The sequence below is a fragment of the Neofelis nebulosa genome, chromosome 1 (assembly GCF_028018385.1).
Source record: "Neofelis nebulosa isolate mNeoNeb1 chromosome 1, mNeoNeb1.pri, whole genome shotgun sequence".
NCBI classification, from domain to species: Eukaryota; Metazoa; Chordata; class Mammalia; order Carnivora; family Felidae; genus Neofelis; species Neofelis nebulosa.
Window position 1 is genome coordinate 235,527,282 of NC_080782.1, and position 6,000 is coordinate 235,533,281.

Here is a 6,000-nt window from a genome sequence, read left to right on the forward strand (position 1 = left end):
TTCATTTTCAAACACACAATAATTCAAATAGATAATTTCCCAAACCTCTAAAGGATATGTTTTTGAAAAATGAATATATAAGTGAAGAATAGAGGGGATACAGGACAAGAGGACCAAAAGAAAGCCCTAGGAAGACAAGGGTGCCAGGCCCAGAGATAAACCAGCTCAGGTGTGGGAGGCAGAGCGATCGAGAAAAATGCAACGGGTGGCCCTGTGGCATTTGGATATTTGTGTTTAGTAAGCGTTCTGCTGGTTCTTGGAACTCTTTTCTCCAACTGATAGGAGAGGCCGTTTCTTCTTTGTTTGCCTAAGAACAAAGAAACCTTCCCCACAAACAACCCGTACAGGCTACCCCTTGCAGAGCAGGGGAACTGGGCCATGGTGACTGGCTTGGCATTGAAATGACTGAGTTAAGTGCAAAGGGGTGGACATCAGAACAAAATCAGGCTCCAGCCAGCAAGGAGGAAGAGGAAGTCATTGTTCGATGGCAACAGGCAATGCCCCCACGTCACAGGTATTAACCTTAGAGAGGAAAAAGTTACATGAGAAAATAAACAAATCATCGTAGTACACCAATGGGATCATCAGTGAATTACATGTAATCATGGAAACAGTGTGACCTACCCAAATTTTGGAAGGCTGGGGAAAGGGAAAACATGGGAGTCTGTAGTAGGAGAGCTGAACTCCCCACTGCTTTGAGGAGAAACCAATGGATGATACCCAAAAAAAGACACAGAAGTACAGCATATTAGGACAGCTGTGGGGCTGGTGATCAGAAGAAATCCCCAAATTATCTGAAATCTGTTGCCTCTGTGGAGTAAGTTTTGAAATAGAGAAGGTGGGCAGAGGACCGCAGTTTCTTGTTATAAGCTTTTTATCATGATAAAAGAAGTTAAAAAGATGAAAACCACAATTTCCTTATGGAATATTTAAAGAAAACTGAATCAGAGTGTGAAGATTTAGATCATTTTAATAAAGGACTAAAGTTATACACTCACCAAAAAAATCCAGAGAGTGACTTTTCAGTTTTAATCTAAATTTAAAATTAAGGGATCTAAGACGATCGCTCTATTGGATGCCCAGAAACCAACAGATTGGCTGTTCTTCCTGGAACGACAAGACAGCTGACACTGAAGCTGAGTCAGCAGGACGAAAAACACTCCTAGTTCTGGTTTGTTCAGAGGAGAGCAGACCCCCGAGTCCCCAGTGACCTGAGCAGGTGAATGGAGACGGCATTCCTTCTGCCCCTGAGCTCAACAGGAGGGTTTGGAGGGAACGCTCAGCTTGAATAAGGAAGTCACAGTTTTGGAAGAGAGCCATAGATTTTGATATATCTGAATCAAATTTTAAGATTTTCCAGCTGCCTGTGGAATGGCAACGCAGAATGTCTCTGAATTTCCAGCATGTTCTATCAGAATGCATCATGCTACCTAGAAGACACAGTCCCCCTGTGTCATTCCTTAGCAAGAGAATAAATATTTGCCTAGCGTCAGAATGCCATGCGAGCATCACACAAGTAACTCAGGTCCTCCGGAATAAGGAATAAGGTCCCCTGCAGACAGGAACCCTGCGCTCTGAGTGGCTTCTGCCATCCCCTGGCTATGTTATCACTCACCAACCTCACTCAGCCTATTTCCTCATCGGCATTTGAAGGCGGCCGAAAATAGCAGCTTGTAGTAGCAGGTTCTTGGGCGGCCAGAAGTAAGACGTGTAGCATGTGTGATGGGTATGAAACAAATGATGGAAATGCTGCCCTGCATTAAAGAAGCACGTCCAGCCTCACGGCTACACGGTTGACGGGGCAACAGAAAAGGTACGAGAACAAGTTTTGGTGCTGTTTGCTCCCCCTTGTTCCTATCAGCACCTGGCCGAGCCCCCGGTTCCCACCTAACTTCTGCAGCAGCTCCGCACGGCCTCCCCCTTCCCCTTGCTCTCCCCTCTCTCTGCTCATTCCAGAAGCCAGATCTAGAGCTGCGCTCCCACCCCCACCTACCCTCTGCTCCCCGCTCTAGAACTTGCGCAGCCCGTAACACAGAATGAACACTCAGTCTCCGTTCCAGAGACTCACTCCCTGTATAGAAAGGCCCTGGTGAAAGTGTCCCCTATGCAGGAGCTGCTCTTGAAAATAATTGGCCACAGGGGGCACGCGCGTGGGTGGCTCGGTCGGCTGAGCGTCCGACTTTGGCTCGGGTCGGGATCTCGCGGGTTCTCGCGTGATCACGTCGGGCTCTGTGCTAAGGGGCTCTGTGATCACGTCGGGCACGCGCGTGGGTGGCTCGGTCGGCTGAGCGTCCGACTTTGGCTCGGGTCGGGATCTCGCGGGTTGTCGCGTGATCACGTCGGGCTCTGTGCTAACGGGTTCAGAACGTGAAGCCTGCTTTAGACTCCATCTCTGTCTCTCTCTCCGCCCCTCCCTCCCTCTCTCTCTCTCTCAAAAATAAATAGAAACATTTCTAAAAAATAAAATAAAATAATTGGCTGTTATCAGATAATCCAAGAACCGGTACTACGGGCCATCTGCCAGGACACAGAAGTAGTTTCATTTTGAAAGAACAGATGACATAATACCACCCCTTTCCCACATGATCTCCATGTGCACGTTTCTAGAGACCAGATTCTGTGCCTAGCAGAGTCTCAACAGCACACGGAAGCACCCTGATGAGTACTGCCTACTAGGTTACTAGGTTAATTTTGGTTAGGAAAGAAGCAGGGTGGCAACTGTAACATGAGGACCATAAGATGCCTCATTGCCAAAGCCAAGTTCCCTGCTTGGTTGTGGCCAGAGGCCACGGGCCTACATTCTGTGGCTGTGCCTTGCTCAGGGCACTTAGCCCTTTCTGTCCTTGTTGTGCATCCTGATTGCTGTGTGTGCCCCACCTCCTGCCCCTCCCCGCCCTGCTTTGTTCACAAGACCTGGATGCCGGGTAGGGCAGGGTCCTTGCCTTTCAGCATCTGTGGATCCCTTCACCAGACCTGTCGAGTAACTCAGGCCCTGGATCAAACTTGGCTGAATCGCAGATAAAACTTGTGATTTCTGATGGGGGGGACGGACAACCACTGCCCCTCAAGCCATGTTTGTGAACTGTAGCCCCTCCCCTCTGACTGCTGGGCTTGGCACTCTTCCCTCCCCCAGAGCTCCTGCACCCCTCTTGGTCCACACAAGGCTGTGAGGGGACCCTCCGCCATCATGCTCCAGAGCTGGTGCCCCTGTCTATATCCATTACATATGCAGTGAGCACCTACTTTGTGTCAGAGGTGACAACACTGGGAACAAAGAGGTACAAAGACAGGAATCCTCACTGCGGAAAGGCCCTTCCAGTCTGTAAGCCTGTGCCATCCCCATGGCCTCATCGGCTGCACCAGGGTGCAGGCCAGGTGACAGGGAAATCCTCCCCCCCCCACCCGCCCTCTGAACCCCTCCTCCTTTGTTCTTCAGGACCTCTATCAGGAACCAGGCACCCCCATTCCTCTGAAACCCTACGCATTTCCTTTACTCCTTTCTCATGATCCATATCAGTTTCTATCTGGTACAACTATTTTCTACACCCTTATCTTTTCTTCTCTCCTAGGGTTTCATCTCCTTGAGACCAGGATCCCAGCCTAGTTCACCTCTGTACCCTTCAAACACCCAGAAAACGACCTCATCCAGGGCCAGTCCCCAGGCATATTTGCTGAAATGAACATTCTTGCTTGATGGGCATGAGAAATTAAAACCCTGTTACTTTCTAACAACTGTTGTGGACTTAAACTTTACTAGATAGCTATGTAAACAAACATTCTGGACTATTATATTGGGTACTGTCTGATGATACAATTGGATATTCTGTGTTCAGATGATACAATTGGATATATTGTGTTCATTACACAACAGATTCATACTTTCTTCTTTTTTGCTTATTTTGATGCCAAGGACTACGTGCTATTCTTCTAGGATCTACTTTACAAACAGTCATTTAAAGGCCAGAATTGCAGAAAGGTTTGTCTGGTATATAAATAAAGCATTTCGTGCATAAAAGCGACTCATTGGGAGTATTTTGAATATACTGCACAGAAAACACTGTAGGGCAAGGTTTTCAAAGTGGAATTAATTTAGTAAGTCATGACCCACATTAAAAAAAAATGAGAGTGGAAACGATGAGTTTATCATAGCCATGAGTAAAGTACTGTTTCCTAGATACTTTTTCTTTTTTTTTTTTAATTTTTTTTTAACGTTTTATTTATTTTTGAGACAGAGAGAGACAGAGCATGAACGGGGGAGGGGCAGAGAGAGAGGGAGACACAGAATCAGAAGCAGGCTCCAGGCTCTGAGCCATCAGCCCAGAGCCCGACGCGGGGCTCGAACTCACGGACCGCGAGATCGTGACCTGAGCCGAAGTCGGACGCCCAACCGACTGAGCCACCCAGGCGCCCCATCCTAGATACTTTTTCAATTAAGAGCGTGTGTATGTGTGTGTGCACGTGCATATATCCCTTGCACATCACAGACAAAAATGTTTGAGCAACACCGTCGACAGGATATCTGTCATGGTTTCTGGCTGCTGGGAGTCAAACCAGGTTCCTATTTTTACATAATTCTCAATACCGTCCGTCTTGGTGGAGGCAGGGAATCTCCATCTCATTCAGGAGGCTCATCCCCGCTCCCCCCAGGAAAGTGAGGCAGCCTCAGGCAAATGGACACTCTCACCGGTGACTTTGAATCTCAGCACAATACACAAAGAGGGGACAGCAAGATCAGATGTGAGACAGACCTGTGAGCATCAGAGATGGCACCTGGAGCACAGGCACCCTCTGCCCCTGCTCACTGGCCCCTGCCCGCCCCGCCCAGGCTTCCCCCACGCCCTTCCTGTGCTGCTCAGAGTTACCACAGTGGGCGTCCCTTGCTCGCAACCAAGCGTCTAGAATGATACAAATATCGTGCTAAGGAGTTAAGCCCTTTATTCTGTAGGAGATGGGAAACTCTGGCATAATTTTAAACTAGAAGAACGAAACCAAGTGAGGCAGTCCTACAGAAACTGGATTAGAGCCTAGAAACACAGGGGGTAGAATAGACAGTTGGCCTAGATCAGGCAAAGGTTGGGGACCTGAACCCACAAACGGCACTGAAGACAAATCCCATTAATACCTTCTGCGTGAAATTCACAGCAGCAGAGCAGAAGTGTATGAGACAGGCAATCCAAAAGCACAGTTGACAAGATCTAGTAAGGCCAGCACATAGAAAAGTTAAGAGCATGGACTCTGGAGCCAGACTCTCTAGATTTGGGTCTAGACTGACCAGCTGGGTGAACCTGAGTTACTTGATCTTTCTGCGCCTCAGTTCTGTCATCTGTAAAATGGGAACGATGATAGTGCTTAACTCTATGCTATGAGAATTCAATTAGAAAATATCTGCAAAGGGCTTTAAAAAAATGCTGGGTACCCAGTAAGCAGAGAATGATTGTTGAAGAAATTTAAAGAAAAAAACCTTTTTTTTTTTTTTTAAGCGTCTGACTCTTGATTTAGGCTCAAGTTATGATCTCATGATTGGCAAGATCAAATCCCGCATCGGGCATTGTGCTGACAGCATGGAACCTGCTTGGGATTCTCTCTCTCTGCCCCTCCTCTGCTTGGCATTTTCTCGGTCTCATTCTCAAAATAAATAAATTTAAAAAACAATCCTCTCTCCAATCCATTGTTATAGCAAAGCCGTTGCTTTGGGTCTAATTTGGGAAGTGAACTTCTAGTAGATTGCTCTTTTTTGGGCTACCCTTACCCTACTTTTAGTTATTTAAAATTCTGTAGGGAAAGGCTTTCACAACAGGGTCTATGCACAATTAGAACCTAATTGTCAACCAATGGTTTGTGAATTTATCCAGAGCCGAAGTTCAATGATACCTATTACCTGGCATCACTGGGGAACTAGGGGTTCCACATAAGTTAATTTTCTAGCAATGAAATCATATCTAAGAGCCAGTCTGAATTACATTAACAGTTTATAAGATATGTTGTATGGCTTCCTATTTT